Raw genomic sequence first — 27,469 nt, 5'->3', positions numbered from 1 at the left:
CTCCATGGGTATTCTCCTGTAGGGGATGGTTTCAGCCTTTCTTCCAGGAATGGGAAACAGGAGGGCAAGTGAAGGATCTGCGCACACCGCATGGACATCTTCCGGCTTATGCTACCTTGGTTCTGAAGGTAATTCGTCGGTGGAGTTTGGGAATGTGGGAGATCAGGACTTTGCCAAGGAAACTCCTTGACAATAGGGTTCTGTTGACCCATTTCCAGAGGCCTCTGGCGCTCAGGGACTGCCCAAGTCGGGATCTTGGGGTGGGTTTGCATCTTTTGAATTCTATCAGGATCCCCTCGAAGTTTTGGGACTTGGCTTGGCGCTGCTTCCATGCATGGGAAACTGTGTGTGAGGGACAATCTGAAGTGTAGGAGCTCTGAGGACAGGAATTGTCCTCGGGAGCATTGTGGTACCTTGCTGGAAAGCATGGACCACTTCCTGCTTCATTGTCCCTTCAACAGGGAGGTGTACAACAGGGTGAGTGCCTTCATTGGCTGGTCTCGGCTGGCCGGTCTCTCCTATGCGGAATGGGCCTATGGAGCATTCGGAGACCTTGGTGGTCGGGACCGCTGCACCTTATTTCTAGTTAGTGCAGTGGTTAGGTATCACACGTGGAACGCACAGTGCTTAGTATCGACTCAACGGAGAATCCTCCCAGTGGACGATGTGTTTAGGACCATACTCGATGACCTGGTGAAGGTGCGCTCTCTGGAGTATGAGAGACTGGGCACACGGAGGGCCGCTCTCCTCTGGAGGGGCTTTTCTTTTAGTGTGCCCTAGTCTGGTCATCTCCTTTCCTGGTGGTGGGCTGCTGCTGACACTGTAGATTTTTGTTTTGTTTGATCATTATACAGTGATGTAGGGCTGCAGGCGCCGAACTTGGGCTTCGTGATGTGTAATTATTGTGGTATGTGCTGCTGTATATAATGTATATATTGTATATAGGGATATAGAATTGGGTGTAGGTGTTAGGTTGGGTGGTGGTAAAAGGGGGGAGGTGGGATTATCTTGTGGGACTATGGGACACTGGGTTGTTTGGGGGAAAACTAGCACTGCCTGATCTGGCCTATGGACGTTGGACATGGACTGAGGCATGAGACGCAGGACCAGCTCTCAGGTCAGTGCGGGGGGTTGGGAATGAAGGATAGCTTAGTATTGTATATATTTGTTTAATTTGTAGTTATTTTATCTAAAAAAAAAAAAAAAAGTTCATGTATATAGTTTTTGTTTGCCATTGTTTATTTTATTTGTTATTATTATTTTGTTTGGTGACCGAACCAGAGTCAAAGTAGTTATTATTCTGTATATACTGTATAATATGTGTGAGAGGAGAGAATGAGCGGCTGGACCAGTGTTCAGTATAATGATTATTTTCTGGCTAATATTTTTGTTATGTTTTCTGCTATTATTATTGTTATGTTTTTCATTTTTATAGTAAAAAATAGATCTACAGGATGTAACTCAGGATCAGTAATGTAATGTATGTGCACAGTGACTGCACCAGCAGAATAGTGAGTGCAGCTCTGGAGTATAATACAGGGTGTAAATCAGGATCAGTACAGGATCAGTAATGTAATGTATGTACACAGTGACTGCGACCTCTAGGTTAAACTCCAAAGTAAAAAAACACACAAACTAAAGTCAAACTAGAGTTACTTTTTAACTCCCTTCTACATGAATGTAATAAGATTGTCTTTCACCAATTTAACCACTTGCCTGCTGTAAAGAAATTACTTAATCACAGGTCAGTAGTTTGTTGGAGAACCTCGCCTTTATGGTTATTGTTAGGCAATACTGCTATGTAATGTATATAGGTGTGCGTGAGACAGAGTTCACAAGGTGTGGTCTCTACAAGGTTTACAGGTTTTCTCTGTGTCTGGGACTATTCATTACACGCTCTCATTGAGGAGTGTATTACAAAAGATAAAGAAGAAAGAAGTGAGGCGTATCCACTGCATGGTAAGCACTAATCCTACTAAAATCTGTATAAAACAAAATGAGAGACAATATAAAAATTAAAGTTTAGGTTGAAATATGTCTCAATTTTACATAAAAGGAATGTACAAGTTTACTGTATAATACTGTAGCAGAGTTATGGAGGGCGCAAAGTTTGTAGGGGAAGAGGCAGTGGCAATGTAAAGTAAATAGATTCTTGTTTTAGACATATTTTAGTTTTGTAGCATTATTATTATTATAGCTTTTCTGCCATTTCTTAAAGTTTTTTTTTCCAATATTTGTCAGTTTTTACTTTTTCTCAACATTGTGAGCATGGTTTTAATTATCCTGATACTTCCACTAATTCATCATATATTTTTTTATATGTTGCCAAGCTGATAGATTTTGCACTCCATTAAAATTATTATTATTTATTATTATAGCGCCACTTATTACATGGTGCTTTACATGTGAGGAGGAAAATATTGTAAAAAAAATTGTACAAAGTCTCTTTGCATAGGGGAGGACTAACGAGCGATATTTGGAAGCTTACTGAAAGAATTGTGCAACACAAAAAGGTGCAAATAAAGAAAAAGAACAAAAATAAAATAATTTTTGATTTTGTATCAAAAATATTGTGCGTATTTTAGTGAAATTTGGACAAAAACCACCAGTGCAAGAAGAAAGACAACATATAAAATAACTTAATATGCAATGAATCAGGAACTGTTCAATGGTGATGGCTAGGGTTGAGCGACCTTGACCTTTTTAGAGTCGAGTCGGGTTTCGCGAAACCCGACTATCTCAAAAGTCGAGTCGAGTGGAATCGGCCGATTATCGCGAAAAGTCGGCAGTGAGTAGAGGCCAGGAAAACATGTACAGAGCCCATGTTAATGGCAAAAACATACATTCTTGTTACTGAAGCTTGTCAATCTTAATTTAGCTTATAATAATTGTAAGGCATTTGAAATTGGGGGTCATTTGGCTAAAGTTGTGGGGGGTAGGGCTGGTTCAAGTAATTAGTGTGCCCAGTAAATCTGGACCACGTCACGGCAGTGGAGCGGGGAGAGGTAAGTATTTCAACTTTGCAAGTGCTGTGATCCGGAGCAAGCAGGGGGGGCCCACTCGTTGGCATTGGCACTGGCACAGGGCCCCTCAAAGTACAGCGGTGTGTTTGCACGGCGGGGGCGCCTCCCACCGGCAGCAACACTTTTGCGTACTATGAGGGGCCCTGTGCCAGTGACGTCGCCAACGAGTATTCCTCCCCCCACCTGATGAAGGAACCTGCACTTTCATCTGCACCTTCCTCTTTGTCCCCGTGTAAGGTGGTATGGTATGCGGGAAGGGGGACCTGACTTTCAGCAGGGTCACAATCTTGCAGTGTAGCGTGCACGGGGAATGTTGCATTATGGGTCAATGTACCAGCAGACTCATCTATCACTGGCTGGGCAATGGGCAGGATGAGGGGGAAACAGATATGGGCCCAAAGAATAAAGTGGGCTAAATGCAGTTCAAAATTGGTAACAGGACTAACCAGGGGGCATTGTTTTGTTCAGTGGAGGACAACTGGAATGAGAGGCTGACACAGAGAGTAGGCCCAAATCAGTAAGTATTCTAAATGCAGTTCAAAATTGGCAACAGTAGTAAACCGGCGGCACAGCTTTGTTCACTGTAGGAGAACAGCAAGGAGCGGCAGACACAGATAGAAGGCCCCAACCCAACTAGTAGGCCTAATGCAGTGTTGTTTTCAACAACTACTAAACAAGAGCCAGAAGATTGAAGCAATGGAGAGGCAACCTGGGGAACACCTTGGAGCTGAAGACACCGTCTCTACACCCCAGACCCAACTTGTAGGCCGAATGCAGTGTTGTTTTCAACAACTACTTAAGAGCTTTAAGATTGAAGCAATGGAGAGGCAACCTGGAGAACACCTTGGTGCGGAAGACACCGTTTCTACAACCCAGACCCAACTTGTAGGCCGAATGCAGTGTTGTTTTCAACAACTACTAAACAAGAGCTTTAAGATTGAAGCAATGGAGAGGCAACCTGGGGAACACCTTGGAGTGGAACACACCGTCTCTACACCCCAGACCCAACTTGTAGGCCGAATGCAGTGATGTTTTCAACAACTACTAAACAAGAGCTTTAAGATTGAAGCAATGGAGAGGAAACCTGGAGAACACCTTGGAGCGGAAGACACCGTCTCTACAACCTAGACCCAACTTGTAGGCCTAATGCAGTGTTGTTTTCAACAACTACTAAACGAGAGCCAGAAGATTGAAGCAATGGAGAGGCAACCTGGAGAACACCTTGGAGCGGAAGACACCGTTTCTACAACCCAGACCCAACTTGTAGGCCTAATGCAGTGTTGTTTTCAACAACTACTAAGCAAGAGCTTTAAGATTGAAGCAATGGAGAGGCAACCTGGAGAACACCTTGGAGCGGAAAACAACGTTTATACAACCCAGACCCAACTTGTAGGCCTAATGCAGTGTTGTTTCAACATCTACTAAACAAGAACTTTCAGATTGAAGCAATGGAGAGGCAACCTGGGGAACACCTTGGAGTGGAACACACCGTCTCTACACCCCAGACCCAACTTGTAGGCCGAATGCAGTGTTGTTTTCAACAACTACTAAACAAGAGCTTTAAGATTGAAGCAATGGAGAGGCAACCTGGGGAACACCTTGGAGTGGAACACACCGTCTCTACACCCCAGACCCAACTTGTAGGCCGAATGCAGTGATGTTTTCAACAACTACTAAACAAGAGCTTTAAGATTGAAGCAATGGAGAGGAAACCTGGAGAACACCTTGGAGCGGAAGACACCGTCTCTACAACCTAGACCCAACTTGTAGGCCTAATGCAGTGTTGTTTTCAACAACTACTAAACGAGAGCCAGAAGATTGAAGCAATGGAGAGGCAACCTAGAGAACACCTTGGAGCGGAAGACACCGTTTCTACAACCCAGACCCAACTTGTAGGCCTAATGCAGTGTTGTTTTCAACAACTACTAAGCAAGAGCTTTAAGATTGAAGCAATGGAGAGGCAACCTGGAGAACACCTTGGAGCGGAAAACAACGTTTATACAACCCAGACCCAACTTGTAGGCCTAATGCAGTGTTGTTTCAACATCTACTAAACAAGAACTTTCAGATTGAAGCAATGGAGAGGCAACCTGGGGAACACCTTGGAGTGGAACACACCGTCTCTACACCCCAGACCCAACTTGTAGGCCGAATGCAGTGTTGTTTTCAACAACTACTAAACAAGAGCTTTAAGATTGAAGCAATGGAGAGGAAACCTGGAGAACACCTTGGAGCGGAAGACACCGTCTCCACAACCCAGACCCAACTTGTAGGCCGAATGCATTGTTGTTTTCAACAACTACTAAACGAGAGCCAGAAGATCGAAGCAATGGAGAGGAAACCTGGGGAACACCTTGGAGTGGAAGACACCGTCTCTACACCCCAGACCCAACTTGTAGGCCGAATGCAGTGTTGTTTTCAACAACTACTAAACGAGAGCCAGAAGATTGAAGCAATGGAGAGGCGACCTGGGGAATACCTTGGAGCTGAAGACACCGTCTCTACACCCCAGACCCAACTTGTAGGCCGAATGCAGTGTTGTTTTCAACAACTACTTAAGAAGAGCTTTAAGATTGAAGCAATGGAGAGGAAACCTGGAGAACACCTTGGAGCGGAAGACACCGTTTCTACAACCCAGACCCAACTTGTAGGCCGACTGCAGTGTTGTTTTCAACAACTACTAAACAAGAGCTTTAAGATTGAAGCAATGGAGAGGCAACCTGGAGAACACCTTGGAGCGGAAGACACCGTTTCTACAACCCAGACCCAACTTGTAGGCCAAATGCAGTGTTGTTTTCAACAACTACTAAACAAGAGCTTTAAGATTGAAGCACTGGAGAGGAAACCTGGAGAACACCTTGGAGCGGAAGACACCGTCTCTACAACACAGACCCAACTTGTAGGCCTAATGCAGTGTTGTTTTCAACAACTACTAAACGAGAGCCAGAAGATCGAAGCAATGGAGAGGAAACCTGGGGAACACCTTGGAGTGGAAGACACCGTTTCTACACCCCAGACCCAACTTGTAGGCCGAATGCAGTGTTGTTTTCAACAACTACTTAAGAAGAGCTTTAAGATTGAAGCAATGGAGAGGAAACCTGGAGAACACCTTGGAGCGGAAGACACCGTTTCTACAACCCAGACCCAACTTGTAGACCGAATGCAGTGTTGTTTTCAACAACTACTAAACAAGAGCTTTAAGATTGAAGCAATGGAGAGGCAACCTGGAGAACACCTTGGAGCGGAAGACACCGTTTCTGCAACCCAGACCCAACTTGTAGGCCGAATGCAGTGTTGTTTTCAGCAACTGCAAAACAAGAGCTTTAAGATTGAAGCAATGGAGAGGAAACCTGGAGAACACCTTGGAGTGGAACACACCGTCTCTACACCCCAGACCCAACTTGTAGGCCGAATGCAGTGTTGTTTTCAACAACTACTAAACAAGAGCTAGAAGCTCTAAGCTATGGAGAGGAAACCTGGGGAACACCTTGGAGCGGCAGACACCGATAGTAGGCCCTACCGAAGTAGTAGTAGTAGCCCCAATGCAGTTTTCAAATTCCTATAGGCTGAAAACCAGACTATTGACGCTCAGCTTTTTTAAAAGGAGGACAGCTGTATTGAGTGGCGCAGAAAGACACAGGTAGTAGGCCTTAAACACAACATTTGGCTCAATGCAGTTTAAAAACGGTTACAGGGGTGCACAGGCAGCATTGGTCTGTTCAGGGGAGGACAATTTCAATTATGGGCCACAGACAGAGTTTGTATGCCTACTATTAAAAAAGGATGCTCTATGCAATTTAAAATAGGTTCCAGGGGTACACGGGCAGCAGTGGTCTGGTCAGTGGAGGACTAGTGGGAGGAGGGACCGCAGACAGGCGTAGTAGGCCTAACATAACAAAATGTGGCTGTAGGCACTTTTAAATTGGTTCCAGGGGTACACGGGCAGCAGTAGACAGGTCACTGGAGGACTAGTGGAAGGAGAGACCGCAGACAGGCGTAGTAGGCCTAACATAACAAAATTTGGCTGTAGGCACTTTTAAATTGGTTCCAGGGGTACACGGGCAGCAGTAGACAGGTCACTGGAGGACTAGTGGAAGGAGGGACCGCAGACAGGCGTAGTAGGCCTACCATAACAAAATTTGGCTGTAGGCACTTTTAAATTGGTTCCAGGGGTACACGGGCAGCAGTAGACAGGTCACTGGAGGACTAGTGGAAGGAGGGACCGCAGACAGGCGTAGTAGGCCTAACATAACAAAATTAGGCTGTAGGCACTTGCAATTCTCTTGCAGGGGTACGCAGGCAGCATTGGTGTTGTCAGCGGAGGCCGATTGTGATAAGTGTCTGCCAGTTAGTACTCCAAAAAAATAAATAGATGTTAATGTCTCGCATTACAACAAAACCAAAACACAAAAAGGTGGAATACTTAGGTACAGGGGTGGGCTCCTCTACTGAGTTTTAGACCTAGTAATTTGGCGCTAATTATTTACTGGTGTAAATATAGGACACTGCCCCTGACTATGTTAAGTACCATCATACATGTCAACACATTGGTATTGTCAGTGCCAGGCATTGAATGATGTCAGCGCATAGACTAAACATCGGTGGAACTGTGAGAGATAATTGTGCAAGTGGTAGAGCAATGTTTGAGCTGGGGGGGGAACTCTCTTGTGGCCGGCGGTACAGGCCCAGGGCCCCTCATGTTACAACAGTGTGTCTGACATTGGGTGCGCACCACCACCGCCAGAGACACTTTATTGTACTATGAGGGACCCAGTGGCAGTGCCGTCGACCAAAAGCGGGCACACCCACCTCTTCAGACAAACGGCACTCTCACGGGTGCTTGCGCCAAGTGGCGAGACCACGGCCCCGTGGGGGGGATTTTGGCCATTTAGGGAGGTGTAAACATGTCGTATGCTGGACAATCAGCTGCTGCAAATTAGGCGATTGGAAAAGTCAGTCAGAGTAGTCCACAAGCAAGACCTTTTCATATGAAAGCTAGGTGTCAGCCGGGCAAGGTGGGGCAAAAGAATTCGAAATCCAGTTATGGTTCATTTTAATGAATGTTAGATCATCAACATTTTGGGTAGCCAGACGAGTCCTTTTTTCGGTTAATATTGAACCTGCAGCACTGAATACTCTTTCTGATAGGACACTAGCTGCCGGGCAAGCAAGCTCCTGCAATGCATATTCTGCCAATTCTGGCCAGGTGTCTAATTTGGATGCCCAGTAATCAAATGGGAATGACGGTTGAGGGAGAACATCGATAAGGGATGAAAAATAGTTAGTAACCATACTGGACAAATGTTGTCTCCTGTCACTTTGATTTGATGCTGCAGAACCTGTCCTGTCTGCGGTCATAGCAAAATCACTCCACAACCTGGTCAGAAAACCCCTCTGTCCAACGCCACTTCTGATTTCTGCACCTCTAACACCTCTGGTCTGCTGGCCCCTGCAGCTCGTGTGAGAACGATCACGGGTGCTGTGTGCTGGGAATGCTTGAAGCAAACGGTCAACAAGAGTTGATTGTTTGGTCGCTAATAGTGTTGAGCATTCCGATACCGCAAGTATCGGGTATCGGCCGATATTTGCGGTATCGGAATTCCGATACCGAATTCCGATACTTCCCGCGTATCGGATACCGGAATCGGAAGTTCCCAGAATTCAAACTGAACGCAGCAGCCAATGAGGAATGATTGGAAGTGTGGGCACATCCTGTTTAGCATGGTGGGCATGTAAAAACTGGCAAGGCTGTGATTGGCTGCTGAAATGATGTCACTCTGCACTATAAAAAACGCTGCCGCCATTTTGCGCTCACTCTGCTGTGATTTCAGTTAGGGACAGGACGCTGTGTTCTAACTGAGGGCCAGTTGAGATAGCTAATTGCTTTATTTTCCTTTCCAAAGGCTAATTTAGCAAAACGCTGTGTGTTCTTCACTGTTCACCTTGCTCTTGCCTTGCAGCGCTGTTTTAACAGCGTTCTGCAAGGTCTCTGTGTGTGTGTGTGTGTGCAGCTCACTCTGTAGTCTGTGTGCAGCCATATGCCGGTTGTATTCAGCTCAGGGGGGGGTTCACACTGCCTCACACAGTTGTCCTTTTTTGCTCATAGTGCAGCCTGCTGCACATTTTTTCTCAAATTTCCTATTAGTGTTTTTCCACCCGTCTCCAGCTAAATTGTGGAAAAACACTACATAGGATAACCTAGAGGGGGTTTTTTGGGCCTTGCAGCGCCGTTTACGGCTGTCTGCACGGTCTCCGTGTGAGCCCAGCTCGCCCTGTAGTCTGTGTGCAGCCATAGCCGGTTGGATTCAGCTCAGGGTTCGTTACTGGCTCATACCTTGAGAAAAATTTTCCTTTTTTTCAAATAGTGCAGCCTGTTTAAAAATTTAAAAAAAAATTCCCTATTAGTGTTTTTCCACCCGTCTCCAGCTAAATTGTGGAAAAACACTACATAGGATAACCTAGAGGGGGTTTTTTGGGCCTTGCAGCGCCGTTTACGGCTGTCTGCACGGTCTCCGTGTGAGCCCAGCTCGCCCTGTAGTCTGTGTGCAGCCATAGCCGGTTGGATTCAGCTCAGGGTTCGTTACTGGCTCATACCTTGAGAAAAATTTTCCTTTTTTTCAAATAGTGCAGCCTGTTTAAAAATTTTAAAAAAAATTCCCTATTAGTGTTTTTCCACCCGTCTCCAGCTAAATAGTGGAAAAACACTATATAGGATAACCTAGAGGAGGGTTTTTTGGCCTTGCAGCGCCGTTTACGGCTGTCTTCACGGTCTCCGTGTGATTTAAACTAGCTCTGTAGCCCGATCTGCACAAAAAAAAAAGTAAAGTTCACCAAACACAACTTAACACTTGTGTAGGCCACATTTGAAAAATAATAAAGTTTAGTCCACACTTTACAACATTAGTGTTTCTTACACCTGTTAGGAGGAGCATTTCAGGAATAAGCACACTAAGGCCTTAGTACTTTTCTGCTTATCTTTATCTGTCAACCAAGATGAAGAGGGCAGGGAGTAAGGCACGTGGGCTTCATGCGCAACTTTGTCGGAGAGCGCCGTGCACCGCTGCTGCGTGAAGACCAAATTGAAGCCGTTGTCGGGTGGATGGCAGCTAACGCCTCGGCATTGACTTCAGTTAGTGCCACATCCTCTCAGGCACAGAGCACTGGAGAGCAGCCATCTGTCTCTTCACCACCTGCCAAATTGGCCAGGCAGTCAGAGAGCCCAGGACAGGAGCCGTCTCTACTTCTGTTCTCTGAATCTCTTGGCTTGGAAACAGGGGGCCAGCCAAGCAGCATTGGAGAAATGGAAGAAGAGGCAGTGTGCAGTGATGCCCAACAGCTTTTTCTTTCTGACTCTGAAGAGGCAGGTGGGCCAGTGCCTCCGGTGACCACAGCGCAGTACGCATCTGATGATGAAACTCAGGTGCCGCTTTCTGATGCGTACTGTGCTGCCGAGACTACCCAGGAGGAGCAGTTGGTGGCAGAGGGTAGTGGAGATGATGAGGTCCTTGACCCATCGTGGCGTGAGGAACAGGAAGGTGGTGGGAGCAGCTCTGAGGAAGAGCTTCCCCTTACGGGCCAAAGAGGGAGAGGGAGGGGGAAGACTGCGGAGCCTGTAGCCTCCACTTTGGCACCCGTTAGGAGCCTGTCTCTTTCCAAAGCCAAAAAGGGCGCTCCCAAGACTTGCAGTGCCTGGTCCTTTTTTGACACAGTTGCAGATGACATTTGTTTTGTCAAATGCAAGCTGTGTCATCAGAAAGTAAAAAGAGTGAAAAATGTCAGCAACCTCAATACCACAAATATGTGGAAACATGTGCGGAACAGGCACGCGGTGGAGTTACAGAAACAGACTGAAGATGTAGGCCAACCAACAGCGGCAGCTACCACCTCTTCAGCTCGTGTTGCCTCTTCCTCCAGCTCACGCACAGCTGGTTTGGCTTCCTCCCAGGATCGCCATGGAAGAACCTCTGGCACTGTTGTCCAGAGACCTTGTGTAATTCCACCCACAGCACCACCTTCCCAGTCATCCTCACACTCCCAGTCTACTCTACAGCCATCGGTAGTACAGGCATGGGAGAAAAGGCGGGCATTCTCGGCCAACCACCCCCGAGCAAAGGCTCTGAATGCAGGCATTGCCAAACTGTTGTCCCTGGAAATGCTCTCGTTCAGGCTGGTGGAGACTGACAGCTTCCGTGACTTGATGGCATTGGCAGTCCCACAGTACAAGGTGCCCAGCCGCTTTTACTTCAGCAGGCAGGCTGTCCCTGCCCTGCACAGGCATGTTGAGGCAAACATAAAACATGCGCTACTGAACGCCGTCAGTAGCAAGGTCCACCTCACCACCGATGCGTGGACCAGTCAGCATGGACAGGGGCGATATGTTTCCCTCACTGCCCATTGGGTTAATGTTGTTGAGCCAGGTACAGATCGTGCGAGTGGCGCAGGACGTGTCCTGCCCACTCCAAGGATTGCAGGAATCCAGTCTGTACGCATCGACTCCTCCTCTTACACCAGTTCCTCAGATTCCTCTCTGCAGGATCCGTCACAGTCCACCTCCACATGGACCCGTGAACGTTTACCTATGACCGACATGAGCACAGCCGTGGCTAAACGTCAGCAGGCCGTCTTGAAACTAGTTTCATTGGGGCATCGAAGCCACACAGCGCAGGAGCTCTGGAATGCCATCAAGCAGGAGAGCGATGTGTGGTTACTGCCAGCGAATCTCCAGCCAGGCATGGTAGTGTGTGACAATGGCCGAAATCTGGTGGCAGCTTTGGCCCTTGGCAACCTCACTCACATCCCATGTCTGGCACATGTGCTCAATTTGGTTGTGCAGAGTTTTCTGAGGGACTATCCGGATCTTGATGCCCTGCTGCACAAGGTCTGCCTAGAGTGTGCTCACTTGCGGCGTTCCAGCTTGGCCAGATCCCGCATTGCTGCTCTGCAGCGCCGATTCCGCCTTCCGGAACACCGCATCATATGTGACCTACCTACCCTGTGGAATTCCACGTTACATATGTTGGAGCGGTTGTGTGAGCAGCAGCAAGCAGTTATGGAGTACCAGCTGCATCAGGCGCAAAGAAGTCGCAGTCAGCGCCGATCAGACTTCACAACCACAGAGTGGGCCACTATGAAGGACGTCTGCCAGGTTTTGCGTCCTTTTGATTATTCCACGCGGATGGCAAGTGCAGATGATGCACTAGTCAGCATGACTGTCCCCCTTATCTGCCTGCTTCAGCAAACTTTGCAAGGGTTAAGGGATGATGTTGTGGAAGAGGTGGAGGATGAGGAGTCACCTTTTCCATCAGCTTCTGGAGAGTCAGCGCCACGTGGTTCCTCACAAAGGGGTACGCAGGGGCCAATTTGTGAGGAGGATGAGGAGGAGTCAATGGAGGAGGAAGAGCTCCGTCCAGAGGAGGGAGCGACACAATTGTCCAGTGGTCAGTGTGTACAGCGAGGGTGGGGTGATGACGAGCGGGCAGAGATCATGTCTCAAGCAGGGGACAGCGTTTCTGGGCCAGTTGGCACTCTGCAGCACATGGTGGATTTCATGCTGCAGTGCCTGAGAAACGACCGCCGCATCGACCACATTCTCAACATGCCTGATTATTGGGTGTTCACCCTACTCGATCCTCGCTACCAGGACAACGTCCAAAACCTCATCCCTGCGTTGACCCGGGAGCGTAAATTGCGGGAGTACCACGACACACTGGTGAATTCCATCATCTTCTCCTGTCCAACTGAGAGGAGTGCTGCTAGTGCTTTACAAAGCAGCTCAGTGCGTCGAGGCAGTGGGGGAGGCTCTGCCCAAAGAGGGAGCAGAAGCAGTGCCTCTGCCCAAGGCAAGCCCAGTATGGCACAACTCTGGCACACTTTTGTGTGCCCGCCCCAAATGTCTACACCATCACCGGCGGCTCCAGTCAGCAGGAGGCAACGGTTCCGTCAGATGGTGAAAGACTACATGGCTTGCCCTCTTACTGTACTCCCAGACGGCTCTTCCCCGTTCAAGTTTTGGGTCTCTAAGCTGGATACATGGCCAGAGCTAAGCCAGTATGCATTGGAGGTGCTGGCTTGCCAAGCGGCTAGTGTCTTATCGGAACGTGTCTTTAGTGCCGCAGGTGGTGTACTAACAGACCGTCGCATGCGACTATCCTCCGATAACGTTGATCGGCTTACTTTCCTGAAAATGAACCAGGCCTGGATCTCGCAGGAATTTGCCACTCCTCTGCCTGATTAAGTAATTGGGTGTCATCCAGGTCTCCTGCTGTGTTCATCTTTCTACCACCTGAACTGCTATTCCTGGGCTCCAACACCGCCAGTTGCGGCTCAGAAGTGCAGGCTGCACAGTAAAAACATACGACCCAGTGTTATTGGGTTTCACTAACGTCAGCTGATCCCCAGCTGTGTAGCCGGCAATGTGTCCTGCGACCGCCACGCTGGCACAACAACCTAAATGTAAGGGAACCTGTCCCCCCCCCGTCGTTTGTTACTGAAAGAGCCATCTTGTGCAGCAGTAATGCTGCACAAGGAAAAGGTAGCTCTTTTTTTTTAGCTCCTTGCACACGCAGAACTTAACACTTATAAAATGTGTTCACTGATACCGTTATACTGTCCCGGAGCTGGGACTTTCCTTCGTAATATGACGCAGCACAGCCGTCATTCCTACCCCCTTGGTGCCATGCGCTGCCTCCTCAGCGTTGTTTTAAGCTGTCACGGAGCCTGCGCTGTTCTGTTATCCCTTGGGCATGCCCTATTTGCGCTGCCTGTCTTCTGACATAATTTGGTGTCAGGCTGGCTGCGCCTGTGCGGCCGCGCTGCCCGAGATCCCGCCTCGCAGTGTCTTCTGATTGAGTCACACTGCGGGCCTGGGATCCATGGGCATGCGCAGTGCATATCTTCCCCTCGGGCTCTCGCTCATTTCCCTCCGCCTTCTTTAGACTGTGCGCCATCAGCTGATCCCTAATAGCATGCCACGGTTGTGACACCGCACAGTCTGAAGAAGAGGGAAGGAGGGGAGTGAGAGTCGAGGATATGCACTGTGCATGCCCATGGTTCCAAGGCCCGCAGTGGGATTACGTTAGACGAGACTGCGAGGTGGGATCTGGAGCAGCGTGGACGCACAGGCACTGACAGCCTGACACCAAATTATGTCAGAAGACAGGCAGCGCTAATTGGGCATGGCCAAGGGCTAACAGAACAGCGCAGGCTCCGTGACAGCTTAAAACAACGCTGAGGAGGCAGCGCACGGCACCAAGGGGATAGGAATGACAGCTGTGCTGTGTCCCATTACGAAGGAAATTCGCACCTCCGGGACGGTTTAACGGTATAAGGGGACACATTTTTAGTGTTTACTTCGGTGTTTGCAAGGAGCATAATTAAAAGAACCACCTTTTCCTTTTGCATCCTTAGTGCTGCACAAGATGGCTCTTTCAGCTACAAACGTCTTGGGGGGGGGTTAAAGGTTCCCTTTCAACTTGCTCCAATCAGGCTTCGGCCTACACTCTGTTCCTCTGCTCCTCCTGCTGTCCCTGGGCTCTAACACCGCCAGTTGGTGCCTGGAAGTGCTGTGTGCACAGTCAACAGTCGCTCCTCTGTTATTGGGGTTCAGTAACGTCAGCTGATCCCCAGCTGTGTGTGCGGCAATACCTCCAATCTGCTCCTCCTGCTGTCCCTGGGCTCTAACACCGCCAGTTGGTGCCTGGAAGTGCTGTGTGCACAGTCAACAGTCGCTCCTCTGTTATTGGGGTTCAGTAACGTCAGCTGATCCCCAGCTGTGTATCCGGCAACGTGTCATGCGACCGCCACGCTGGCACAACTAAAATGTATGGGGACCTGTCCCCCCCCTAGGCGTTTGTTACTGAAAGAGCCACCATGTGCAGCACTAATACTGCACAAGGGAAAGGTCGCTCTTGAAATTATGCTCCTTGCAAACGCTGAACTACACACTCATGTAATGTGTCCCCTCACACCGTCCAACCGTCCCGGAGGTGGGACTTTCCTTTGTAATGTGACGCAGCACAGCCGTCATTGCTACCCCCTTGGCACCGAGCGCTGCCTCCTTAGCGTTGTTTGATTCCGTCATGGACCCTGCGCTGTTATGTTATCCCTTGGCCATGCACAGTTTGCGCTGCCCGTCCTCTGACATCATTTGTTGTCGTCCTGGCTGCGCCTGTGCGTCCACGCTGCCCGAAATCACACCTCGCAGTGTCATCTAATGTGATCCCACAGTGGGCCTGGTATCCATGGCCATGCGCAGTGCATATACTAGCCTCTCACTCCCCTTCTTCACGCTTCTTCAGACTAGGCGGCGTCAGCTGATCCCTAATAGCATGCCACGGCCGTGACGCCGCACAGTCTGAAGAAGCAGGAAGGAGGTGAGTGAGAGGCGATGATATGCACTGCGCATGCCCATGGATCCCTGGCCCGCAGTGGGACTACATTAGATTACACTGCAAGGTTGGATCTCGGGCAGCTTGGACGCACAGGCACTGCCAGCCTGACACCTACATGATGTCAGAAGACGGGCACCGCTAACTGTGCATGGCCAAGGGATAACATTACAGCGCGGGCTCCGTGACAGAACCAAACAACGTTGAGGAGGTGGCGCCCGGCACCAAGGGGGTTGGAATGACGGCTGAGCTGTGTCACATTACAAAGGAAAGTCCCACTTCCGGGATGGTTTGACGGTGTGAGGGGACACATTATATGAGTGTGTACTTCAGCGTTTACAAGGAGCATAATTTTCGGAGCCACCAATTTCCATGTGCAGTATTACTGCTGTACAAGATGGCTCTTTCAGCAACAAATGCCTGGGGGGGGGGTTAAAGGTTCCCTTTCAACTTGCTCCACTGCAGGCTTCGGCCTACACTCTGCTCCTCTTTGATTCCCTGGGTTTCAACACTGTCAGTTGCCACCTGGAAGTGTTGTCTACACAGAAAAAACACTAGGTGATGTGTCAGTGGGGTTCAGCACCGCCAGCTGTTCCCCTGCTGTGTAGTCGGCAACGTGTCCAGCACAAGCCACGCTGGCACAACAGAACAAAAGCTGCCACCAGTGCAGGCTTCGGCCTAGACTCTGCTCCTCTCCTCCTCCTGCTGACCCTGGGCTCAAACACCGCTAGTTTTTGCCCGGAAGTGCTAGCTGCACAGAGAAAAACACCAGCCAATGTGTTAGTGGGGTTCAGCACCGCCAGCTGTTCCCCTGCTGTGTAGCCGGCAACGTGACCTGCAAACGCCACGCAGGCACATGAACTGAAATTAAAGGGAACCTGGTCCCACCCCCCCAGGTGTTTCTATGTATAACAGCCACCTAGTACAGCAGTAGTGCTGCATTTGTACAAGGTGGCTGTTTTTTTATCCTTGCCCACGTAGAATTAAACACGTAAAATATGTGTCTCATTACAGACCATTACAATGTCCCTGAGGTGTGACTTTACTTTTTAATGACACGCACCACCCCCCTTGGTAGCGCTGCCCGTCTTCTGACATCATTGGTTGGCTGCCTGTGCCTGTGCGTCCGCCCTGCCCGACACAACCCCCCTTGTTTCATATATTTTGGCTGCGAGGGTGTGATTGATGGGCATGTGCAGTGCATATGTTCGCCTGTCTTAACTCATCTCCTTCCGCCTTCTTCAGACTGTGCGGCCTCCTGGCCGTGGTAGGCGATAAGGGATCATCTGAGGCCGCCCAGTCTGAAGCAGGTGTAAGGACATGTGTGAGCGGCAAACATATTTACTGCACAAGGCCACGAATCCCAGCCACGCAGTGTGATTTTTTGAAAACACACTGTGGGCCTAGGATTCATATCCATTGTTAACCGCAACGGCCAACATGAAATGAGCTGAGAAGACAGGCAGCGCTCACAGCGCATGGCCAAGGGATCACAATAGCGCAGACTCCTGTACAGCTAATACAACGCTCAGGAATCTGCGCCCACCACCTAGGTGTAAATTTTGACACCTGTGCTGCGTCTCCTTAAAAAGACAAGTCACGCCTCCACTACTGTTTGACAGTATAATGGGCTAAATAGTGTACGTGTTTTATTCAGCGTGTGCAAGGAGCAAACTAAATAGAGCAACCTTTTACTTGTGCAGCATTAATGCTGCACAAGGTGTGGCTCTTGTACCTTGCAACACCTGAGGGGGGGTTAAAGGTTACCTTTGAAATTGGTTCAACTAGGCTTCGGCCTACACTCTGCTCCTCTCCTCCTCCTGCTGACCCTGGGCTATAACACCGCCAGTTGTAGCCTGGAAGTGCTAGCTGCACAGAGAAAAACACCCGCCAATGTGATAGTGGGGTTCAGCACCGCCAGCTGTTCCCCTGCTGTGTAGCCAACATCGTGTCCAGCACAAGCCACGCTGGCACAACTGACCAAAAGCTGCCACCAGTGCAGGCTTCGGCCTACACTCTGCTCCTCTCCTCCTCCTGCTGCCCCTGGGCTCAAACACCGCTAGTTTTTGCCCGGAAATGCGAGCTGCACAGAGAAAAAAAACAGCCAATGTGTTAGTGGGGTTCAGCACCGCCAGCTGTTCCCCTGCTGTGTAGCCTGCATCGTGTCCAGCACAAGCCACGCTGGCACAACTGAACAAAAGCTGCCACCAGTGCTGGCTTCGGCCTACACTCTGCTCCTCTCCTCCTCCTGCTGACCCTGGGCTCTAACAACGCTAGTTTTTGCCCGGAATTGCTAGCTGCACAGAGAAAAACACCAGCCAATGTGTTAGTGGGGTTCAGCACCGCCAGCTGTTCCCCTGCTGTGTAGCCGGCAACGTGACCTGCAAACGCCACGCAGGCACATGAACTGAAATTGAAGTGAGCCTGCCCCCCACCCCCAGGTGTTTCTATGTATAACAGCCACCTTGTACAGCAGTACTGCTGCATTTGTACAAGGTGGCTGACTTTTTCTCCTTGCCCACGTGGAACTCAACACGTACAAAATGTGTCTCATTAGAGACCATTACAATGACCCTGAGGTGTGACTTTCCTTTTTAATGACACGCAGCACCCCCATTGTTAGCGCTGCCCGTCTTCAGACATCATTGGTTGGCTGGCTGTGCCTGTGCGTCCGCCCTGCCCGACACAACGCCCCTCGTTGTCTCATATTTTGACTGCAAGGGTGTGATTGATGGGCACGAGCAGTGCATATGTTCGCCTGTCTTCACTCCCCTCCTTCCGCCTTCTTCAGACTGTGCGGCCTCATGGCCGTGGCAGGCAATAAGGGATCAGCTGAGGCCGCCCAGTCTGAAGCAGGTGTAAGGACATGTGTGAGCGGCGAACATATTTACTGCACAAGGCCACGAATCCCAGCACCGCAGTGTGACTTTATGGAAAGGCACTGTGGGTCTGGGATTTATGGCCATCGTTAACCGCACCGGCCAACATGAAATGAGGTCATAAGACGGCCTGCACTAACAGGGTATTGCCAAGGGATAACACAAGAGCGCAATCTCCTGTACTGCAAATAACAACGGTAAGGAGTCTGCGCCCAGCACCTAGGTGTAAATTTTGACACCTGTGCTGCGTCTTCTTCAAAAGAAAAGTCACGCCTCCACTACTGTTTGACAGTGTAATGGGCTAAATAGTGTACGTGTTTTATTCAGCGTGTGCAAGGAGCAAAATGAAGAGAGCAACCTTAGACTTGTGCAGCATTAATGCTGTTCAAGGTGTTGCTCTTGTACCTTGAAACACCTGAGGGGGGGTTAAAGGTTTCCTTTGAAATTGGTTCAACTAGGCTTCGGCCTACACTCTGCTCCTCTCCTCCTCCTGCTGACCCTGGGCTCTAACACCGCCAGTTTTTGCCCGGATGTGCTAGCTGCACAGAGAAAAACACCAGCCAATGTGTTAGTGGGGTTCAGCACCGCCAGCTGTTCCCCAGCTGTGTAGCCAGCAACGTGACCTGCAAACGCAGCGCAGGCACAACAGAACAAAAGCTGCCACCAGTGCAGGCTTTGGCCTACACTCTGCTCCTCTCCTCCTCCTGCTGACCCTGGGCTCTAACCCCGCTAGTTTTTGCCCGGAAATGCGAGCTTCACAGAGAAAAACACCAGCCAATGTGTTAGTGGGGTTCAGCACCGCCAGCTGTTCCCCTGCTGTGTAGCCGGCATCGTGTCCAGCACAAGCCACGCTGGCACAACCGACCAAAAGCTGCCACCAGTGCAGGCTTCGGCCTACACTTTGCTCCTCTCCTCCTCCTGCTGACCCTTGGCTCTAACACCGCTAGTTTTTGCCCGGAAATGCGAGCTTCACAGAGAAAAACAACAGCCAATGTGTTAGTGGGGTTCAGCACCGCCAGCTGTTCCCCTGCTGTGTAGCTGGCAACGTGTCCTGCAAACGCCACGCAGGCACATGAACTGAAATTGAAGGAAGCCTGCCCCCCACCCCCCCAGGTGTTTCTATGTATAACAGCCACCTTGTACAGCAGTACTGCTGCATTTGTACAAGGTGGCTGACTTTTTCTCCTTGCCCACGTGGAACTCAACACGTACAAAATGTGTCTCATTGAGACCATTCAACTGTCCCTGAGGTGTGACTTTCCTTTCTAATGATACGCAGCACCACCCTTGGTAGCGCTGCCCGTCTTCTGACATCATTGGTTGGCTGCCTGTGCCTGTGCGTCCGCCCTGCCCAACACAACGCCCCTCGTTGTCTCATATATTTTGGCTGCGAGGGTGTTATTGATGGGCATGTGCAGTGCATATGTTCTCCTGTCTTAACTCATCTCCTTCTGCCTTCTTCAGACTGTGCGGCCTCATGGCCGCGGCATGCGATAAGGGATCAGATGAGGCCGCCCAGTCTGAAGCAGGTGTAAGGACATGTGTGAGCGGCAAACATATTTACTGCACAAGGCCACGAATCCCAGCACCGCAGTGTGATTTTTAGAAAACACACTGTGGGTCTGGGATTCATGTCCATCGCTAACCGCAACGGCCGACAAGAAATGAGGTCAGAAGACAGGAAGCGCTCACAACGCATGGCCAAGGGATAACAAGAGCGCAGACTCCTGTACAGCAAATAACAACGCTCAGGAAGCTGCGCCCATGCACCAAGGTGTTATTTTCGACACCTGTGCTGCTTTTCTTTAAAAAGACAAGTCACGCCTCCACTAGTGTTCTACAGTAGAATGGGCTACATAGTGTACGTGTTTTATTCAGCGTGTGCAAGGAGCAAAATTAAGAGAGCAACCTTTTACTTGTGCAGCATTAATGATGAACAAGATGTGGCTCTTGTACCTTGCAACACCTGAGGGGGGGGTTAAAGGTTACCTTTGAAATTGGTTCAACTAGGCTTCGGCCTACACTCTGCTCCTCTCCTCCTCCTGCTTACCCTGGGCTCTAACACCGCCAATTTTTGCCCGGACGTGCTAGCTGCACAGAGAAAAACACCAGCCAATGTGTTAGTGGGGTTCAGCACCGCCAGCTGTTCCCCTGCTGTGTAGCCGACAACGTGACCTGCAAATGCCACGCAGGCACATGAACTGAAATTAAAGGGACCCTGCCCCCCACCCCCAGGTGTTTCTATGTATAACAGCCACCTTGTTCAGCATTACTGCTGCATTTGTACAAGGTGGCTGACTTTTTCTCCTTGCCCACGTGGAACTCAACACGTACAAAATGTGTCTCATTGAGACCATTCCACTGTCCCTGAGGTGTGACTTTCATTTGTAATTATACGCAGCACCCCCCTTGGTAGCGCTTCCCGTCTTTTGACATCATGGTTAGCTGGCTGCGCCTGTGCATCCGCCCTGCGTGAAACAACACCCCTCGTTGTCTTATTTATTTTGTCAGCGAGGGTGTGGTTTATGGGCACGAGCAGTGCATATGTTCGCCTGTCGTCACTCATCTCCTTCCGCCTTCTTCAGACTGTGCGGCCTCCATGCCGCGGCATGCGAAAAGGGATCAGCAGAGGCCGCCCAGTCTGAAGCAGGTGTAAGGACGTGTGTGAGCGTCGAAAATATTTACTGCTCAAGGCCACGAATCCCAGCACTGCAGTGTGACTTTATGAAAAGCAGTGTGGGTCTGGGATTTATGGCCATCGTTAACCGCAGCAGCCAACATGAAATGAGGTCATAAGACGGGCAGCGCTAACAGGGCATTGCCAAGGGATAACACAAGAGTGCAGACTCCTGTACAGCAAAAAACAACGCTCAGGAAGCAGCGCCAAGCACAAAGGCGTTATTTGGGACACCTATGCTGCGTCTCCTTAAAAATACAAGTCACGCCTCAACTACAGTTTGACTGTAGAATGGGCTAAATAGTGTACGTGTTTTATTCAGCGTGTGCAAGGAGCAAAATGAAGAGAGCAACCTTTTCTTGTGCAGCATTAATGCTGCACAAGGTGTGGCTCTTGTACTTTGTAACACTTGAGGGGGGGTTAAAGGTTACCTTTGAAATTGGTTCAACTAGGCTTCGGCCTACACTCTGCTCCTCTCCTCCTCCTGCTGACCCTGGGCTGTAACAACGCTAGTTTTTGCCCGGAAGTGCTAGCTGCACAGAGAAAAACACCAGCCAATGTGTTAGTGGGGTTCAGCACCGCCTGCTGTTCCCCCACTGTGTAGCCGGCAAAGTGCCCTGCAAACACAACGCAGACACAAAGCTGACTCCAGTGCAGGCTTCGGCCTACACTCTGCTCCCCCTGCTTACCCTTTGCTCCAACACCGCTAGTTGGGGCTGTAGGAAGACAATGTTTGATAGGCAAAGCATCCGGGTTCCAGCACCGCCAGCTGTTTCTCGGCAGTGTTTTTGTCACAGGTACTCCCTCGTGCCAAACCTGGTTTCTGGGTTGTGTCAAACTCGCTGAGACGCCTATGCTTGCACCGTCGTGTTGCAGTCGGGTTAGCCAACTCCAGGGTGCCTCCAGTTTAGGAGCTTCCTATGTGGGCTGCGTGAACTGGTAGTCAAGGCTGGTTCTGTAGTGCCAGTAGGCCCAGCTCCCCCTGTAGGACTGTTGGGGTTCGGTAACTGCGGCTGCCTCGCGGCCTAGCTGTTCTCTCCTCTCCTGTGGGCCTTGGGGTCCACCACCTGGTTCCAGCACCGTCAGCTGGTTCCGGGCCGAGCCTTTGGCTTAGGTGCCTCCTCCTGGGTTTCCGAGTTCCACCAACGCCAGGCAGTCCTTGGTAGTGCTTTTAAGCGCGGGCACCTACAGCTTAGTAACCGGGTTCCAGCACCGTCAGCTGGTCCTCGGTCGTGCCATTGGCTCTTACACACTGGGGCAACGCATCTGAGTTCCAGCACCGCCAGCTGGTTCTCGGCAGTGTTTTTGTCACGGGTACTCCCTCGTGCCCAGCCTGGTTCCAGCACCGTCAGCTGTTTCCGGGTACTGTCAAACTCACTGAGACACCTATGCTTGCCCCGTCGTGTTGCGGTCGAGTTAGCCAACTTCAGGGTGCCTCCAGTTTAGGAGCTTCCTATGTGGGCTGCATGAATTGGTAGTCAAGGCTGGTTCTGTAGTGCCAGTAGGCCCAGCTCCCCCTGTAGGACTGTTGGGGTTCGGTAACTGCGGATGCCTCGCGGCCTAGCTGTTCTCTCCTCTCCTGTGGGCCTTCGGGTCCACCACCTGGTTCCAGCACCGTCAGCTGGTTCCGGGCCGAGCCTTTGGCTTAGGTGCCTCCTCCTGGTTATCCGAGTTCCGCCAACGCCAGGCGGTCCTTGGTAGTGCTTTTAAGCGCGGGCACCTACAGCTTAGTAACTGGGTTCCAGCACCGCCAGCTGGTCCTCGGTGCCATTGGCTCTTGCACACTGGGGCAACGCATCCGGGTTCCAGCACCGCCAGCTGGTTCTCGGCAGTGTTCTTGTCACAGATACTCCCTCGTGCCAAGCCTGGTTTCAGCACCGTCAGCTGTTTCCGGGTTGTGTCAAGTTCACTGAGACGCCTATGCTTGCCCCGTTGTGGTGCGGTCGGGTTAGCCAACTCCAGGGTGCCTCCAGTTTAGGAGCTTCCTATGTGGGCTGCGTGAACTGGTAGTCAAGGCTGGTTCTGTAGTGCCAGTAGGCCCAGCTCCCCCTGTAGGACTGTTGGGGTTCGGTAACTGCGGCTGCCTCGCGGCCTAGCTGTTCTCTCCTCTCCTGTGGGCCTTCGGGTCCACCTCCTGGTTCCAGCGCTGTCAGCTGGTTCCGGGCCGAGCCTTTGGCTTAGGTGCCTCCTCCTGGGTATCTGAGTTCCGCCAACATCAGGCGGTCCTTGGTAGTGCTTTTAAGCGCGGGCACCTACAGCTTAGTAACCGGGTTCCAGCACCGTCAGCTGGTGCTCGGTCGTGCCATTGGCTCTTGCACACTGGGGCAACGCATCTGGGTTCCAGCAACGCCAGCTGGTTCTCGGCAGTGTTTTTGACACAGGTACTCCCTCGTGCCAAGCCTGGTTTCAGCACCGTCAGCTGTTTCCGGGTTGTGTCAAGCTCACTGAGACGCCTATGCTTGCCCCGTCGTGGTGCTGTCGGGTTAGCCAACTCCAGGGTGCCTCCAGTTTAGGAGCTTCCTATGTGGGCTGCGTGAACTGGTAGTCAAGGCTGGTTCTGTAGTGCCAGTAGGCCCAGCTCCCCCTGTAGGACTGTTGGGGTTCGGTAACTGCGGCTGCCTCGCGGCCTAGCTGTTCTCTCCTCTCCTGTGGGCCTTCAGGTCCACCACCTGGTTCCAGCACCGTCAGCTGGTTCTCGGCAGTGTCTTTTGCTCTTGTACCTTCTGCTCCCCATCCTGGTTCCAGTACCGTCAGCTGGTTCCGGGCAGAGCCTTTGGCTTAGGTGCCTCCTTCTGGGTATCCAAGTTCCACCAACGTCAGGTGGTCCTTGGTAGTGCTTTCAGGCACGGGTACCTCCTGCTTAGTAACCGGGTTCCAGTAACGTCAGCTGGTCCTCGGTAGTTCCATTGGCTCTTGGACCTTCGGCTACCCATCCGGGTTCCAGTACCGTCAGCTGGTTCTCGGCAGTGTCTTTTGCTCTTGTACCTTCTGCTCCCCATCCTGGTTCCAGTACCGTCAGCTGGTTCCGGGCAGAGCCTTTGGCTTAGGTGCCTCCTTCTGGGTATCCGAGTACCGCCAACGTCAGGCGGTCCTTGGTAGTGCTTTTTAGCACGGGTACCTCCTGCTTAGTAACCGGGTTCCAGTAACGTCAGCTGGTCCTCGGTAGTTCCATAGGCTCTTGAACCTTCGGGTAGCCATCCGAGTTCCAGTTCCATCAGCTGGTTCTTGGCATTTTCTCAGCCTTCTTGTACCTTCTGCTACATTTCCAAGTTGAAGACCCTAAAGTCGACGACCCGGAAGACCACCCCGATGACGACGACGACGACCCAGAAGACCACCCCGATGACGACGACGACGACGGCGGAGACGACGACGGCGGAGACGACGACGGCGGAGACGACGACGGCTGAGACGACGACGGCGGAGATGACGACACTGGAGACGACGACCCTGGAGACGACGACATGGAAGACCGAGAAGCAGAAGAACAAGAGGCTGCAGAACAAAGAGCAGAAGAACATTAAGCATAAGACTTAATATCAGAGCAAAAGATATTATCTAAATTATATGCAGAAGAAGACTAAGCAGTGTATGGGGGTGAGTCCGTTCCTCCTCGTGGTGCCCCTGGATAATGCCTGATGCTGCAGGCCAAACTGAACGCGGACAAATGTAACTTTTGTGACTGGCAGAACAGAAGGTGTAATCTTCCAACTTTTATAGATAACAACTACGGGAATGCCTGTCACAAATGAGAATATGATGAAGAAGTAGAATAGGAAAAATAATAACAGTGGAATAAAATGAATATGTAGAATAGGAAGAATAATAATAGTTGAATAAAATGAATATGAAGAATGTAATCAAAAAAAAAAAAAAAAGGTAAAGGATGAAGAAGAAGATGAATAAGGTGAAGAAGAAGTTGATGTCAAAGATGCTGATGATGATGAAGATGAAAGTGTGGGAAAAGAAAAAAAAAAAAGAAAAAAAAGAAGGGGAAGGGCGTGGAATAGTGAAACATCAATATCTGACAAAAAAAAAAAAAAATTTACATAGTCAATATCTTTGTCACTCCGAACGTCTTAAAAAAAAACAAAAAACATGCTATTCTATTTGATTGGGCTAAACCTCTATGACTTTAATGTGTCCGCCACCTCCCCAAATACATCCGGCATTATTCTTAGTTGTTTTCCTTCATGTAGAATGAACCTACAAGGCAAGAAAGGGTTTATTTTAATTCCGATATTTTGGTCCCATTGACTTGCATTGGGATCGGGTATCGGTATCGGCGATATCCGATATTTTTTGAATATCGGCCGATCCTATCCGATACCGATACTTTCCGATATCGGAAGGTATCGCTCAACACTAGTCGCTAATATTAGTTCCAAGTTCTCATGTGGCATAATATTTTGCAATTTGCCTTTATAGCGAGGATCAAGGAGGCAGGCCAACCAGTAATCGTCATCGTTCATCATTTTAGTAATGCGTGGGTCCCTTTTGAGGATACGTAAGGCATAATCCGCCATGTGGGCCAAAGTTCCAGTTGTCAAATCTGCGGTTGTGCTGGGTTGAGGGGCTGTTTCAGGCAAATCTACGTCACTTGTGTCCCTCAAAAAACCAGAACCCGGCCTTGCCACGCCACCAATTTCCCGTGGCCCCGGAAAAGCTTCCTCATTAAAAAAATACTCATCCCCATCATCCTCCTCATCCTCGTCCTCCTGTTCGCCCGCTACCTCGTCCTGTACACTGCCCTGACCAGACAATGGCTGACTGTCATCAAGGCTTTCCTCTTCCTCTGCTGCAGACGCCTGCTCCTTTATGTGAGTCAAACTTTGCATCAGCAGACGCATTAGGGGGATGCTCATGCTTATCATGGCGTTGTCTGCACTAACCAGCCGTGTGCATTCCTCAAAACACTGAAGGACTTGACACATGTCTTGTATCTTCGACCACTGCACACCTGACAACTCCATGTCTGCCATCCTACTGCCTGCTCGTGTATGTGTATCCTCCCACAAATACATAACAGCACGCCTCTGTTCGCACAGTCTCTGAAGCATGTGCAGTGTTGAGTTCCACCTTGTTGCAATGTCTATGATTAGGCGATGCTGGGGAAGGTTTAAAGACCGCTGATAGGTCTGCATACGGCTGGAGTGTACGGGCTAACGGCGAATATGCGAGCAAAGTCCGCGCACTTTGAGGAGCAGGTCGGATAACCCCGGATAACTTTTCAGGAAGCACTGCACCACCAGGTTTAAGGTGTGAGCCAGGCAAGGAATGTGTTTCAGTTGGGAAAGGGAGATGGCAGCCATGAAATTTCTTCCGCTATCACTCACTACCTTGCCTGCCTCAAGATCTACAGTGCCCAGCCACGACTGCGTTTCTTTCTACAAGAACTCGGACAGAACTTCCGCGGTGTGTCTGTTGTCGCCCAAACACTTCATAGCCAATACAGCCTGCTGACGCCTGCCAGTAGCTGCCCCATAATGGGGGCCGTGATGGACACGTAAAGTCCCTGGCCATGCCTACTGGTCCATGCATCTGTTGTCAGGTGCTCCTTTGTACTCACAGATTGCCTGAGTGCATGGACGATGCGCTCTTTAACATGCTGGTGGAGGGCTGGGATGGCTTTTCGCGAAAAGAAGTGTCGACTGGGTAGCTCGTAGCGCGGTACAGTATAGTCCATCAGGGCTTTGAAAGCTTCGCTTTCAACTAACCGGTAGGGCATCATCTCTAACGAGATTAGTCTAGCTATGTGGGCGTTCAAACCCTGTGTACATGGATGCGAGGCTAAGTACTTCCTTTTTCTAACCAGAGTCTCATGTAGGGTGAGCTGGACTGGAGAGCTGGAGATCGTGGAACTAGCGGGGGTGCCGGTGGACATGGCAGACTGAGAGACGGTTGGAGACGGTATTGTTTCCGCCGGTGCCTTAGATGCAGTGTTTCCTACTACGAAACTGGTGATTCCCTGACCCTGACTCCTTTGGCCTGGCAAAGAAACCTGCAAAGATACTGCAGGTGGTGCGGAAAATGGTGGCCTTAGACTGACGGAAGGGATGTAGTGTTGCTGACTAGCTTCTTTGGCCAAGGGTGCTACAACCTTAAGGGACGTTTGGTAGTTAGTCCAGGCTTGCAAATGCATGGTGGTTAAATGTCTATGCATGCAACTTGTATTTAGACTTTTCAGATTCTGACCTCTGCTTAAGATAGTTGAACATTTTTAAAAGATGACTTTGCGCTGATCAATTTGATGTTGTTTAAAAAAATGCCAGACTGCACTCTTTCTAGCGTCGGATCCCTTTTCAGGCATTGCAGACTGAGCTTTAACCGGATGGCCATGCTGTCCTCCAACTGGTTTTGGCTTTGCCACGCGTTTTGGGCCATCTACGGGCCCGGCAGATGGAACCTGTTGCGATGTTGATGCCTGCTGCGGCCCCTCCTCCTCCGCTTCAGAACTACTGCCGCCTGCACCCTGTTCCCCCAATGGCTGCCAATCGGGCTCAA

At 50.2% G+C, this 27,469-nt stretch overlaps 1 protein-coding gene across 3 annotated transcripts in view; it reads left to right on the top strand.

The window, feature by feature from the left end:
* Nucleotides 1–1,732: 1,732 nt before the first annotated feature.
* Nucleotides 1,733–27,469, top strand: part of LOC138638741 (cytochrome P450 2K6-like) — a 91,987-nt gene continuing 66,250 nt past the window's right edge. Inside the window, exon 1 of one of the 3 annotated variants that reach the window (XM_069728288.1) lies at nt 1,733–1,959. The gene's annotated coding sequence lies outside the window, so the exon portion shown is untranslated. The remainder of the gene's footprint in view (nt 1,960–27,469) is intronic. The other 2 variants (XM_069728289.1, XM_069728286.1) reach the window with 2 other exon arrangements.

Source organism: Ranitomeya imitator, chromosome 5 (assembly GCF_032444005.1).
Source record: "Ranitomeya imitator isolate aRanImi1 chromosome 5, aRanImi1.pri, whole genome shotgun sequence".
Lineage (NCBI taxonomy): Eukaryota > Metazoa > Chordata > Amphibia > Anura > Dendrobatidae > Ranitomeya > Ranitomeya imitator.
The sequence above is the reverse complement of the archived record's forward strand: the minus strand, read 5'-3'. Positions and strand labels throughout refer to the sequence as shown.